This window comes from Miniopterus schreibersii (genome assembly GCF_964146895.1).
Source record: "Miniopterus schreibersii genome assembly, chromosome: 2".
In the NCBI taxonomy this organism is placed as follows: domain Eukaryota; kingdom Metazoa; phylum Chordata; class Mammalia; order Chiroptera; family Miniopteridae; genus Miniopterus; species Miniopterus schreibersii.
The window spans coordinates 18827815-18843836 of NC_138102.1; the positions used below are offsets into that span (position 1 = coordinate 18827815).

At 38.6% G+C, this 16022-nt stretch overlaps 1 protein-coding gene across 1 annotated transcript in view; it reads left to right on the forward strand.

Moving 5' to 3' along the window:
• UNC5D (unc-5 netrin receptor D) overlaps nt 1–15236 on the forward strand; it is a 680073-nt gene extending 664837 nt beyond the window's left edge. Inside the window, exons 17-18 of the transcript XR_013998001.1 lie at nt 11844–11969; nt 14609–15236. The gene's annotated coding sequence lies outside the window, so the exon portion shown is untranslated. The remainder of the gene's footprint in view (nt 1–11843; nt 11970–14608) is intronic.
• Nucleotides 15237–16022: the final 786 nt, after the last annotated feature.

Sequence of the window (16022 nt, forward strand, 5' to 3'; positions counted from 1 at the left end):
AAACAAGGAATTCTTTGGGGCTATCTTAGTTCCGGTGTGTCCTGGATGCTGAGTTAAGTGCTGGAAGGCTTTACACAGGGCATGTTTGGTGGACTGACTTGCTGAATGATGGGTGACCTTATCCGGGGTCCAAAGGAAAATGGGACAAGGGCTCCTAGAGAGATGCTATACCAAAGAGACCTGCAGGAATACTGATTGAGGAGGAAGAGGTCGTCAGGCTCTGACAGAGCCAAGGAGGAAGTTCTAATAGTCACAAAAGGTAAATGCAGACACCAGCAGAATGTCCATGCCTCCGATGGCAGACAGTGCACACCCAGGTGCTTGTTAGAAGTTAGACGTTCCTCTTCTGTCCAATGTCACAGAGTTACTAAGGCCCTCCCCATAAACCAGACGCCAACTGGAGAGCTGTGGAGAAAGGGAGAAAACAAAAAGCCTAAGCAAACATCTCACAGAATATATAACTGTTTACACTCTCGGGTCATATTATATTTTAAATCAAATGGGACTGAACTGAGCGCTTCAGCTCCTGCTACTAATGAGTTGGGAGTTAAAAGAGAGGTCAAAGGACTTTTAGAAAATGAAGAAAACATGAGGAAACTTGTTATTCTGCTATAATGGGAATATGAGAATTTTTGTCAGTTTTCAGAATTAAAAATGATGCTTACTATAGCTTCCTGGTAGATACTTTTGAATAAATCAGAGCTGAATCCATTTATTCCTAGCTTGTTTTGTGTGTTTATAGAGAATAGGAATTAAATTTTTTAGAAAGTTATTTTTTAGCTCCTCTTATTTTTCTTTTATGTTTCGTTAGTGAGCTGTCTCAATAAATTGCTTAATATCAAATCATCTTTATATTTCTGAGATAAAGACTTTCTCTAAATGCCAGTCAACTTTATTTCTTAATGGACTGATTAAAAAACAAATTTGTGGGGTTTTTTTCTTTTCAGGAACTTCTCAAAATTGCCACTGGCATATTTCTTGATTTCTAACGCTGGTAGAAATTTCTTTTTATTTTTCGTAAATTTTTGTTCACTTCTAGAGATCTTCAGTAGAAATGAAGTTAGGTATATTTACAGAATCTACCATCTTAATCAGTATCCTATCTGCTTTAATATGTAAATAAAATGTTTCCCTTAAAATATTTAGTACAGCAGTTTTGGCATTCCAAGGAGTTGCACCAGAGTTATCCTCTAAGTAGCTGACATTTATTGGTGTGTTTTCTCTGCTCACAATTTCTTCTTAGAGAACTCCGACCTTCTCCATCCTCACCAACACAACACAAGAGATGGATCTCTGGTGCCATTATTTACTAACCCCAACCTTTGCTAGGTAATTGTTCTAGGAGTAAACATCTGGCCCGTAGGGTCCTTTCTAACCCTCTTCCCCTTGAGAATGTTAATCAGGAATTGGTTTGTGGGTGTCTTTGGAAACAGGAGATCAAGTAGACTTTGGAGACAGGAGATCAGGTAGACTCTGGTGGCCATTTTTGGGTTGTGTTTGCTGCTGAGCAAGCAGGGGAAACTTCTCAGCAAATAGAAGTCCTGCAGAGCAAGGGAGAAATCCTCCCACTCTCTTGGGATTTTTTTGTGTTAGGATAAACAGCTAACCACAAAGAATCAACCTACCCTTGCATATCCTGAGATAAGACCCTCAATTACTTTCTTATATAAAATCCCAAGTTTTCTCCCTCTTCTTTGAGATGACCTTCATTAATAAGTGTCCTCCCTATGGCAATATATCCTAAGTAAAATCACCTCATTATTCAGTACATTTTATATTTCACACAGAAAAACAGAACAAAGGCATAGAGAAAAGTGATCCTGCAAGTGATCTGGTGAAATCAGAAAGATAAAAAGCCTTAAGCCACCTACAGGGCCTTGAATATGTCACTTTATATCTCTCAGCTTGAGTTGCATGTCTGTCTACCTCATGAGATCAAGATAAATATCAGGCAAAGGACCCCCAAACACTCTTAAAACTTAGTGCCACAGAAATATGGGCAAAAATCATTGGCATAAAAAACTTGCCTGGCCCGGTCGGGCGTGGCTCAGTGGTTGAGCATCGACCTAGGATCCAGGAGATCACAGTTTGATTCCTGGTCAGGGCACATGCCCGGGTTTCGGGCTCGATCCCCAGTAGGGGACGTGCAGTAGGCAGCCGATCGATGACTCTCATCATTGATGTTTCTATCTCTCCCTCGCTCTCCCTCTCTCTGAAATCAATAAAGACATATTTTTAAAAAACAAACAAACAAAGAAAAACAAACTTGCGTGATTCTTTAGCCCAACTTTTCTGCTATATGACAAGTAGAACCCTTAACCAATACATAACAAAATTGGAATTTTGGGAAAAATAATAAGGTCCTGCTTTTCTTGTTCAGCATTTAGCATAATGAGGTTTCAATCACTATGTAGAGGTATCCTTTCCATTGAAAAATGCCTGGCGCTACATGTAAATGGCCCCACAGGCAAAATGAGAGAGGCTATTCCCACATATACCCCCCCTCTGAAACTTCCCAGATGTTTTCAGTACACAGGAATTAATAAGTAGTTTGGCTTTTGTGTGACATTGCTGGGTCAATAAACAAACACAAATCTGGGGGCAGGTTTTGTCAGCAAATGTGCTCAAGTCTGATATAAATTGATGCAAACCATTAATTAATAAAATGTAAAGTGTGGCAGAAAAAAAAGCAAGTGATTGATTTTTAAAACTAGATATTTGCTGCTGTTAAAACCATAATTAAATTCTTTTTTTTCAGAATAGTTCCATTTTCCTCACTGTTAGTGTCATAAGTAAATGGAACAATCTATCTCTAGGAATTTTAAATCTATAAACAATATTAGGCTTTCTTGAGTTAAAGAAAAAGAAAAAACAAAACAAAACCCCACAAATTCAGGAACTTTCAGATGAGTGAATAGGATTTTATTTGTATGCAGTCTGGTAATTTGATTTTCAAAACAGAGAAACCAGATATTTGGAGAAAAAAGTAGGCAATTATCAGTAGTAAAAATACGTACAAACATTTCTATTATTATGTACTATTGGGCTTTTTTTTTTTTTTTTTGTAAATTGGATTCATTTGAATCTCATCCACTTGCATTTATGTGCCCTTACTTACTGAGTATACACTGCTTAGCACGTGCTGTGCTACCTGCTCAGGATATAAAAATATATAAGGTGTCCTGAGTATATGAATTTCAGCACACAAATCCAGGTGGTTAAGAAATAGAGCATTTTTAATTTTCTTTGAATCGATTTAATATCTCTCTTGGGGCTTATTCTTGCTGTGTCGGCAAGGAATTCAAGCTCAGTGTGTCTGGGGGTTTCCCCTATCCTGTTTCCACAGGCCATTCCATATGCAATTCCAGGACACCTATGACTGGGCATCTATCTGGAGGGAGCCCCCAATGTCTGATGATGTGACATACCTGTTCCCTGTTTGCATGGGGCCTTTAGGTCCTTCCCTCCCTACATGGGAGGAAAAAGATCTTCTGAGGCTGGGGCTCTGGTGCCTCAGGGCTTGTCTTGGACCTTGTTGCCAGGTACTGCTGGGGCCCTGCTTCTACACCTCGGCCAGCATCAGGCCTCTCTCTCCCTTTCCGCCCAGGGGAACAGCTTTTACAGCCCGGATAAGCCTCTCCTTCCCTTGTGCTTCTTGCACACCTGCTTCCCCGTTTACTTCCTACCAACTTTATAAGGTCTGCTATGGAGTCGGGCTCTTGGAAACAGGAGCCGAGAGCGCAGGCTGCCTCTGCTTCTGGGCCCAGCCGTGCCTCTGGAGGGCACGCTAAGGAGTCTCCTCTTCTCCGTACCCATGGTCCTAATTTAGACCAGCATTGTGTTTCAGGAACCGTTATAATTACTTTCTCTCTAATTTTATTTCTTCCTCTCCTTGCCTTCTAAAGCATTCCACACAGAATTACTAAATTATTTTTCCCCAAGCATAGCTCTAATCTTGCGATCTCTGGTTAAAAAAAATCTTTCCTAGGTTTCCAATACCAATGACGTTGAGTCTTCTCATACCTCAGATATTTGAAATCTTCCATGTTAGCCCTACCATGACCGTTCGAGTGTCTCTTCCATGTGTCTGCTTTTTTCCCTGTGCTACAGCCAAACTGCAAAGCAACTTAACTTAGAGGCACTCCCCCTTTCTGTCCTAGTTCATGATGTTCCTTCTGCAAGAAAGGTCCCCTTCCTGTCATTCTGATTTCTACACGACCAGAGTCTATCTGTCTTTGAAGAGCCAGATGCCACACTGGATCCTTCACAAAGCCTTCTCCTAATCTCAGAGAACACTAGCTTTAGGAAAAGAAATAATGAACCAAAATCCGAGATGGGTTTATGGCTGCTACCAAAAGAACACAATGGAAAGTTAGCTTGGGAATAAAGGTAAACACGCAAGGGGAAGCCATACTCCCATACAGACATCAGGATGTGAGTGAAGGGGACCCGAGTGAAGGGTTACCTGAGACTGAGGGGTAACCGACCCTGCCATGGCTTGGGGTGAGACTGCTCAGGCATTGAGGAGCGGGTGTAACAAGTCTGTTCTATGGTGCTGCAGACATCAGCACTCTTTTTAACTCCAACCTTGGGCAATACTGTTGTTCAACTTAGTGGCAATACCTCCTGGTGATTTACCTAAACTCCCATTGTACTTTCACTGTATCTCTTTTATGACACTAAAATTATTAATAATATAATGAGGTCATTATTTATCTCTCCTATCTCTACTACTGGACTATAGACCTCTCAAAGGCAGGGCTCTCACCTCCCTCACTTTGGTGTTCTCTAACACACCTGGGACAGTCCCCTGCACACAGCTCCCAGACCACCTATTTAAAAAATGGAGACATCAAGTCATCAATATCCAGGATGAAGTAGAAGAAGCCATTACAGCTTTGACACAACATGCTGTCTTACTGGGCAGTGTCCAGATGAAACGGGAATGTTCTGAGGCTACCAGATATTGTTTATCAATGCACTACATGCTAACTAGACAGCAAGTTCCAATATTTCTTTTTACAGTTCTGAGTGGACCTTGACACTGCAGATGTTTAAGTGAAGCCTGAGGGGTCCAACTCTCAACATATTAACCAACATCTGCAGGTGTAATAGGCCAGAAGCCAGATTCTCCATGTGACCTAAATCATCCCAACGCTGGGGATGATTACAGTCATTATACTTACCATAGGAAATAAATAACATGGTGGGGAAAATAGAATTGCTATAAAATACTGACGCTGCTTTCCAAGTCTACCACATTCTTCTTTAATGACATGGAAAACCCTTCCCATCAGCTAACCTGTGGGTAATTATGACTTACTTTATAAATGACACATTTGGGATGAGTCTCAATAGAAGCATCATGATGAGGAAAATCACCTCTGTTAATTAAAAAAATCGTTTGTTTATTTTAAAATTGTATGTCTGTTTTGTTTATCTCTTGGTACTTTCCCTAACAGTAAGTCTACCTGTTCATAAAAAGAGACCTGGTCCCAAATCTTTCAGGTATATAATGCTTCTATCAGCATCACTTCTGCTCAACGGTTCTCCTATGGAAAGCTTTGAAACACATTTCTAGAAATTTCTCCTTCCTTCCATGGAACCCTAAGGGCACTGAGATTTAAATTTACTTTCATTCTGTTATCTTTTAGTAAAATCTTTTTCCCTCCTTTGGGAAAAAAAAAAAAAAAAAAGCTTTAATGTTTTTGGACATCACGGATCCTAACAGTTTCCATAGCTCATTAGTACACCTGACTGAATTAATGTTTTATTCCTTTAACATTTTCCTCTCCACTTATAACCCTCCTTCCCTGTCGGAAAGAACTAAAGGAAACTGAGAGCCTTGAATTAAAAGATGGTCCAGTAACACACTGTTTGCTTCCCTGTCTTCTTTTTGGCTAAATGCTACATTAATTTTAATACTCAAAATGTTGCCATATTTAGCAGTACAAGCTTCACATGATTTGATATTTAACTTGCAGGAAAGGAGCCCAGTTTTTTCTCTCCCTCTTTTTTCTCCCTGCGTGTTTGCCGAGAGAGGGAGTGTCATGACCAGCCTGTCTGTTTACTTTCATCCCATTGTTCTGGAGAGAATGAGGAGAGAGCTGGCTGGCACTCCAAAGCAGCCATCAAGAAAAGCACAGGGCTTTTTTCTTTCTTATATATCAACTTGTTTAATCAGAGCATTTGTACTTTGATGTATTATTATTATTTCTCTCTATGGGAGTTGATTTATAATGTTACCTAATCAGTGTGGTTCCAATTTTAATCTTGGAGCTGAGTAATAAATATAAGACATTAATTTCCATAAACCATATATATTTGAAAGCTTCATTTACATAGTGAGCAATTTAGGCCCATAAATTCTAATGTGTTTCTATTCCTTTTGGGTTACTGTTTGCATAACCTTTTTATAGCTCTGGCAAACCATAATGCTGCCCAATGCTGACAAATTTCTTGCTGCTGTCCAATGCATAAAAATGAGTTTTAAGTAACTCTCTAATACTCCCTCAGCAATTTTTCTTCTTTCTTTCTCACTCACCATTGAGGCTGATTCCCTTTTAGGAGATGAAATATTCTATTTCTTCTCCCTACCAATTTCAGCATCTTATTTGGCAGTTTTCTCTATCCTAGTAAATGGTTCAGATATAGTTAGAACCAATACAACCCTATTTACCCCAGGCGGGATGACTCAACATTAAGAAAAGTGCAGGCTCAGCTCTAAGTAATACCACCTTGTCTCTAGGAGGTCAGGAGCATGAGACTGAGTGTCACTGAGCATGCTTAACATATAACCTGAGCGTCTTTCAAGGTGATTTAAGGATGGATTGAAGATGTTCAAATGGATCATCTTATTATATATATATATATACACACACACATGTGTATATATATATATATATATATATATATATATATATATATATATATATAGAGGGGGGGGGGAGAGAGGTTTACCATAGAAAAAAATAGATTCATCTTTAGCAGTTTCCACATGCATAAAATTCCAAATATTTAAATTTTTTTCATCCTCTCCTGAGGATATTTTTTTCATTGCTTTTCAGAGAGAGTGGAAGGGGGAAAGGGAGAGAGAGAGAGAGAGAGAGAGAGAGAGAGAGAGAGAGAGAGAGAGAGAGAGAAACATTGATTGGTTGCCTCCTGCACGTGCCCCAACTGGGGTGGGGGATTGAGCCTCCAACTGAGGTACATGCCCTTGGCTGGAATCGAGCCCAGGACCCTTCAGTCCATGGGCCGAAACTCTAACCACTCAGCAAAACTGGCTAGAGAAAAGTTTCAAATATTTTAAAAATTTGCTTTTTATAGACATCTACATTGAGCTTAATAGCATCTTAATTGTGGATAGTACTTACATAGCACTGATAGTTTTTAACATACTTTTGTGTACATTGTCACATGGATCTTTACAATATTTCCATAAGTTGTTGCTATATTCATATTAAAGATAAGAAGTCTAAGGGCCAAGAGATTTTTAGTATTTTATTGTTATTGATACAAAGGGACTATTTGTTGGGTTTATCTGGAGTATAGGAATAACTGAAATATACACTGGTTTGTGCACAGAGAGTCATTAAGATATTGACACCTCTTTATGAGACCACAGTAAGTGCCTCCCTGTTACCCATGCCTTTCCAAGCTGACAGAGGGTGAATTACAGCCAAGACACAAGTGTGCTGGCTCATGCCCTAAGTGTGCTCTCCTGTGAGCCCATCCCAATGAGTTTCCCTGAACCTCAACCAGGCGGGTCCTGAAATGGAATCATTAGCTGCTGTTTCACAAACAAGGTGAAATAAATCAGGGATCTCAGCTCAGTTCCTAAAAACAAGAGCCCGTTTCACCCTGCCTGCCTCCGTTAGGCGTTCCTGGTGGTCAAAGATTAATTGGTACATGAGAAGAGGTCACTGCTCTCCCTGGAGTCAGACAGATGGATGCTGAAGGGGACGTTGGTTCCGTGTGGCAGACAGGATCAGAGGTAATGCAGCTCAGAGGCAGAAAGGCTGAGAGTGAGGGCGCTAAGCTTCAGTTGTGCCCACAACACCTTACTTACTGCTGCCTCAGTGTTTCTCTGCATGAGCTGAGTGAGGAAAGTCAGGCAAACCTGCACTGCAATCCTTGCTGCTCCACTTAGGCGTTGGCACCTTAGGCATGTTGCTCAACCTCTCTGAGCCTCAGTATGGAGAATTACTGGGTATTGTGTGTACTAGTTTTCTACTGCTGTAAAACAAATCACCACCAATTTTATACCCATTTATTATCTCAGGGTTCCTGTAGATCAGAAGCCCAGGCATAGAGTAGTTGGCATCTGCTCAGGTGTTCACAGGACTGAAGCCGAGGTGCTGACCAGGACTGAGGTTTTCACCTGGCACTCAGGATCTTCTTACAAGCTCACAGGCTGTGGGCAGAGTTCATTTCCCTGTTGTTCTAACACCAAGGCCTTCGTTTTCCTGCCAGCTTTAGCCCTGCAACTGCTCTCAGCAACTGGAAACTGCCTGCAGTTCCGCGCCATGTGGTCCCCATGGGCAGTTCACAAGACGGATGTGTGCGTTTTCCTAGGCCAGACAAAGCATATCTCTCTGATTTCCTTTTGCCACCAGCCAGAGAAGTCTCTGCTTTTAGTTGGTTCTTATGTTTAGGTGATGCCCATCTGGATAGTTTCCCTATTTTAAGGTCAACTATGCCATGTAACCTAATCACAGGAGCAAAATCTATCATATGCACAGACCCAGGATTTTGCAGAGCATGTATGTCACTGACAGGATATCTTAGGGACACCTTCGAATTCAACTTATCAAAGGAATACAATTTATGTGAAAACCACCTACCTCCAGGCAAATACTTGGCATATGATAAATGGTAATTATTTTCTAAAACAGGGTTTAGACTTGATAGATTTTAAAAAGTATAATGATTCTGGTAACTGTTTTATGCATGCTTCACATTAAGAGAAAAGTTATATATAAGTTACAGTTCTTTTTTATCAACTACCTAGCTTACCACCGAGCACGTAATACATGCTTAGCAAAGATGTTTAAATGATATGGGCTATGAATGAGAGAAAAATCATTCTTTCACAGCAGCTAATTATCTCAACATTTTGAAGACTGTAAACAATTATTCAGGACCCTCTCAGGGTATTCATATTCAAACTCATAGTTTTAACCAATATTCACTTACTAACAACTTACAAAATTTTACTTACACACCAGACCACTGTCAGCTCTTGGACCTCTATCTACAACTACATACCAGTCATTTCCACTTGTGTGTTACCTACACGTTCCTAATTAAACATGTCACATATGGAACTGCACCCCCCAAATCAAGTTCTTCTTTTATAACTTCTATTTCAATGAATGAATGTATTACATTCTCCCTAGCCTCCAAAGCCTGAAACCTGAGAATCATTCATTTTAGACTCTCATCTTTTATTTAATTGGCCAAATCATGTCGATTCTACTTCCTGAATATGTTAATTATTTTTCTTTTCTTTGTCAGTACCAGTCCTTATCATTTCCTACCTGGCTATTACAATCATGTATTGCTAATCAGGTTTCCTGTTCTCAGGTTCTCCAATCCATTCTGTACTCCATTGTCCAAGTTATTTTCAAAAGTATAAATCTGATTTGTCTCTCACCAGTTTTCAATTACCCTCAATTGATGCTAAGAAAAAAAATAATCTGGCCATCCAGCTTTTGTTCCTCTATCTGGCTATATAAGAATCTTCACATAACAAGAAGTCATCTTTTAAAAAATTTTGAGGCATAATTTACATATGATAAAACACACAGATATTTTATATGTTTTGATAAGTTTTGACAAATATATATGTATACATATATATACATATTTGTGAAACCACCATCCAATTAAGATATAAAACATTAAAGTCATCTTTTTAAAACATAAATTACATTATGTTACTTGTCATAAATCTCAAAAAAAAGTCTCCACAGAATGAAATTCAATTTTCTTTCTTACCTATGTAATTACATAGGTAGGACCCTGCCCATCTCTCCAGCTTACCCTCTGAGCAGGCAGCTCTTCACACACACAGCTCATGCCTTGTGGTCTTTTCTAGTTGTCTCAGTTATTACAAGCTCATCCCTGCCTCTGCCTAGAGCATTCTCATGGTTTTTCCCCTCACTTCCTTTTGGTCTGTTCAAATTCCACTTCCTCAGAGCTCAGTCAGCCCTTGTTTAAATGACTTGTGCTTTGGGGAATTTTCTTGATCGCTCTATTTACTGTAGCACCCAAATCCCAGGCCTACCCCTTACAAGCATCACCATATGACAAAATTCTGTACACTTGTGGGTTTATGTGTTTGCAATGGGATGTAAGGATTTTGTATGTCTTGTTTACTGCCACATTCCCAATGTTTCAAACCACATTAAAGAATAGGTTCTCAATGAATATTTGTGAATGGAAGGGATAAAAATCTAAACTCTATAGCATAATATAAAAGGCCCTTCATGATCTGGGACTTCCTTATTTTTAACTTATATTTTCTACTTTCATAAACCCTAAGCTATAGTCAGTTCAATTACTTGCAGTTCCCTAAAGACACCAGATTTCCCTTCTGCTGAGCACACATTCTCGAACTTCCTGGGATGTCTGCATCCTTTGTCTGCCTTTCAAATGCTTGCCTCCTCTCAGCTCAAGTTTCTTTGTGAATATCTATCTCCCTGATCCTTCAACATGCGTACATCTCCCTGCTCCATGCTTCCTCCTCACATAACTCTTCTTAGAATAGCTCCTAGAATGTCCAATAATTATTCATATTTCAGCAGTGTTTTCCTATCTATACTTGAGCTCCCTGAGGATATCGACAGGTCTTTTCATCTTTGCATCAGCAGTACTTACCCAGCTTACCATATAATTTGAGCTCAATAAATGTTTTGTTAAAAAAAAGATAACAGAAAACAAAAGAGGAAAGAGGGAAGAGGTAGGTAAGAAGAGAGGAAGAAAAGGGAAAAGTTAGAAACGAAAAACAAAATAGATATTTAGATAATGAAACACGAAGGTTTGAATTCAGTCCCTCCATTGTAAAGAGTCACAGGACTCAGCAAAATAATTCATGTCTATTCCCAGTTATTAAACCTAAGGCTAGTTTGCATTTAGGATTTCCAAATTCTTCTTTCTTCTTGGTGTGTGTGTGTGTTTCTGAAGGGAAAGCAAAAGATTGTACAGAAGACTTATTAAGTCATGATTTGCATATAATCCCACAACAGGTTTAAATACTAGAAAATGGTAACACGCATCTGTGCGATGTTTATTACATGTACAACCAATCCCCTAATGTTTTTATGTAAATGATAGGAAACACAAAACATAGTCAAGTGTGAAAAAGCTGTTTATGTATGACACCCAGTAAGAACTCTGATTTTCCTCATTTCAGTTTGGTTCCTTGCCTGACCAATCTTTTCTTTTGAAATTGTACAAACCAAGAAGAGTAGAGAGGAAGCTTAAGGGACAGTTGTATTAATCATTTTTTAAAAAAATTTCTATATTTTATGATGCTTTGACACCTTGGTGCCTTGCTGGCTGGGAAAGCCTGTCCCTTCCAGGGCTAGCTAATTCTAAAAAACTAAGGACTCTCCAGTGAGCACAAGTTTCATATGCAAACTAAACAATACTACACCCACACCCCAACCACCTCCTTTATCTAACTCTCCCACAACAAGCCAATATCTCCCCTACCCTAAATCATTCCAGGGTCATGTACTAGATAACTAGAGAACCACCTCTATAGCCCAGAGTTTGCTGAAAATTTTAATCTGTCTAATCCTAAACTTGCTCAAACTTGTCTATCCTGCCTCATCCAGGTCTTCTCAAAGAAACCACAGTAAAGTTCTGGGCCACACTCTCTCCTTGACTCCTTCTGCCTCCTGACAACCTGGGCCTTTCTCCACATAGACCTGCATGGCCTGGCATGTCTCCTCCTGTGAACTGTGAGTAATAAAGCTTCTTTAAATGGCACTGCCCTCTCTGTGCCATCTCCTCTATAAATTAAAATCAGTCTTTATTAATTAAATTCCAGGTACAGTCAAGGCAACGGTTCAATGTAGATAAAACAAGAACTGGTAATGCATCCTTGAATAATTTGATTAATTCTAATTATCAGCATGCTTCATGCCCTTTCCCCCCAAGAACTGCCTATAATAGTAAGCATACCAGAAAAATAAGAAATCACTGTAATATTAATCACACCAGAATGCAGAGAGCTAGGAGGAAAAAAAATGGAGGAATTCCCTGGGAAACATGGCAATATATGTTCACATCATTCTCTGAAACAATACTTAGTACAAAATCCATTTAACTTGTTCTCAACCATCACAGTTGTTTTCCTGAATCACAAAACTCCCATTATAAAATAAACCCTGACATCAACTTGATTAGTATGATCATAAATCTTAACAGCAGCATGCATGCTTTAAACTGCATTTTTTAGGCCACAATTATATATTCTATTATTTCCCCTACCTACTGAAGTAATTAGATATTATTTCAATGCACTGCCAATTGTTGGCAGTACTTTTTTTAATGCATGTAAAAAAATCATTGGTTTAAAACCACTGAAACAAGGATTTTGAGAGCTAAATGGCAATATATTAATATTAAATTTGTTGATTAATTTTGGATTCAATTAAAAAGAAGCCAAAATTATTCACAGTGTTTACTTATAAATTTATATACTTTACATATAACTTTTCAGTCTTTACATGTATGGGTGCATCTGTATATAAATAACTAGTTAGTTATATTACTTGAATATGTTTTTAAAGGTAGCTTTCTATTCTAAATTAAAAGCTTTGTAATAAAGACTTTTCTTTGGACTCCATTTACATAAATTTGATACAGTAAGATAAATATTCATCAATAAAGTGCTGTTTAATGGGCTGTTATAGGATGCTGTAGGGCATTAGTGCAGAGATGGCAGTTTGTGAGTCAGGTCTTTATGACAGGCTTGGTCATATTTCTAAAGGTAAGGAGTTTCCAGCTGATAACAAGACACAGACAATATCAGTACTCAGAATTTCCACTGACAACCAAACCTACAGGCAAGAGGCCAACTTCGCTCCTTGATCTCAGCTTTGCCATTATTTGATTGTGAGTGAGCTTGGGTCCATTACTTGACCTGCATAATCCTTAATTTCATCTTCTGTTAAGGGAGAGGTTAAAATTCATGATCTGTAAGATCTTTTCAACTGCTAACCTAACAAAAGTATAAAGTTAAAGAATTGCATAACAAATATCTGGATTGCATGTATAAATAGAGATAGAGAAGGTAACTGTATCATTCACTATGTTGTTTATATACATTTATTCACTGTCTTGTTCATTCAGTCACTCATCATTCAGCAAACACTTGTTAGGTGTATATTGGATACGCAAGAAAAATAGGGTGAGCTCCTCGCTTCAAGGATGACCTCTCTCTACCTCCCCATCAGAGGTTCATCACAGAATACCATTTTAATCTTTGTCATGGCCAGGTTATTTGCTTTGAATTCTGGCTCATCAGATAATATACATACATAAATTGTTGAATAACTAGTTTATCTTGGTGAGATTAGAAAAGTTATTACTTAATGTTAAAAATTATCATGCAGTTCTTGTTCAACTCAATTGTCTTGTGAAGTATAACCATCAGAAACTAAATAAGCATGTTTTGAAATTTGTGTTTATGTAGCATTGTTTCTATAATAAATATGGCTGGATAATTGAATGAGACTCCAAACTAAGTGATCAAATATTTTATTTAAGTTTCAAAATCAGACTGGATTGCCAACGGTCTTAAATGACATGAAATGGAACTGACTCTCATAGGTCCCTCAATAACAGGTACATCAGAATCCAGAATCGGTTCAAAGGTATAGCTGTCTAACCAAAGAATAGGACTAGGAAGGAAGACTAGGATAAGCCTTATTTATAGACCACAAACACAGACCCTCAGGAACGCCAATCTCATTCTCCTCCAAGAGATAACCCTTAGAGATTAAAAATCAAAGCTGAAATAGTGACTCCAACCCTTTTGTTTGTCCATTCTTTTGGGACTCACTAATCTATCACATTCCTTGGCTGTTCACACACACACACACACACACACACACACACACACACACACACAGGGTGAAGCAAGATGCAAATCACGCACAGAGTGGCCCACTGTTGCCCATTAACAGAAGACAAAGGCCTGAAGCAGAATGCCTAGTGAAGAGAAGTCTCAGCTAACTGACTAAATATCCAATGTGCTCCAAAATCCTGATTATCAGAACAAGAGCTAGAATAGCTAATGCACAAGCAGCCTCAATTAACCCTAATTAGTTCAGAGTCAGGCTACAAAAAGACTTAATTAGCAGTTATTAGGTGCTGCTCAGAGAAGGAGCATAAATAATGGTTGGTAGCAAGCTGTGTTTAAGGGTCTCCTGGCTGAGTGACATACACACACACACACACACACACACTCTGAAATCAATGTTCTTCCATTGGAGGTTAAATCTAAAATAATAATGTGGGTCTTGACTTAAATTTTATTTATTCAAAGTGGATCATTGATTTAATTTTTTTTTTTTTTTCCTGGATGACTCAGGTGCTTCAGGAGAGAAGAGAAGTTTGAAATGGTGATGGTTATACTCTACCACAAAGAGAAGAACATCAGCTGTTGTGATGGTGATTGTCTAGCAGGGTTCAGAAAAATTAGATGAAAGGTTTTCCTTAAACATTTCAAAAGTCAGCCTTTGGAGGGCCCCACATTGAGGAGGACCAGAGAAGATAGGTTGATGTGCAAAGAGAGCAGGGAAACAGTTATAATGAGCTTAAATATAAGCTGGGGACTGGGTCCAACTCTAATTGGTCCAGGCCTGAATCCTGGCTGTACAGATTGGGCTCCCTTCAGTTTAGCACAAATCTCCCTTCCTTTCTCGCCCCGTTTATTCACCAACATGTTTCTCATAGGAGCTGAAAGTTGAATCCCCTCTTTCTTCACAGTAAATAATTTTAACAAAAATGACACAATGACCAGATTAAGACAAAAACAGGAATATGATATACTCCTCTCTACCAGCCTCACTCTATCTCTTGCTCTCTCTTTCTCTGAGACATTTTTAGAAAAGGTATGGTTCTCAGAGAGGTAAAAAATTATAATATTGCTCTTAAGTTTTATAATATCCTGCACAAAATATGGGTTTGACATGAGTGAGGCCAGAAATTTGTTTTATTACATTACAGGGTTCTTATGTTTTAATGCATATTTGATTACCTTTATTTAACATGACTATAAACATTATCACTCATAAAACTATTCAGCATTGTCATAAATTATTTCATGGCAAAATACTGTTTATAGGTGTATGTAAACACAGAAAAGCTGTCCTTGGAGAGTCTACTTTAACCAACCATTAATTTTATAAAATAACTTGCTTCCTCTTAAAAAAAATGTCAAAGGGCCACTTAGAAGGAATGGAGGTGTATTAGTTTTCCATTGCTGTGTAACAAATCACCACATACTTAGCATCTTAAAACAATACTCATTTATTAGCTCACAATTTTATAGATCAGATGCATAGCCCGACTGGGCTGGGCTCTTAGAAGGTCAAAATCAAGGTCAGGCTGAGCTTTTACCTGGGAACTGGAGAAGAATCCTTTCCTAAGATTTTCATCGTTGTTTAAACAATCCAGTTGCTTGCAGTTATAGGTGTGGGGTCCTAGTTTCTGACAGTTAGACAAAGGCTGTTATTTTTTTCCAGAGGCCCTCATATTCCTTCTTGCATGGCCCCCACCATCTGCAGTGCAACAATGATACACTAAGTCCTTCTCACACTTCAAATATCTCTGACTTCTCCTTAGGCTCTCAGCCAGAAAAAACTCACTGCTTTTAAATCCTATGTGAGTAGATTGGGCCCAGTTGAATAATTAGTAACCTTAAGGTTACCTCATTAGTTAACCTTAATAACCTCTAAAATACTTTTTCTCATGTAACATAAAACAATCATAGACAGGATATC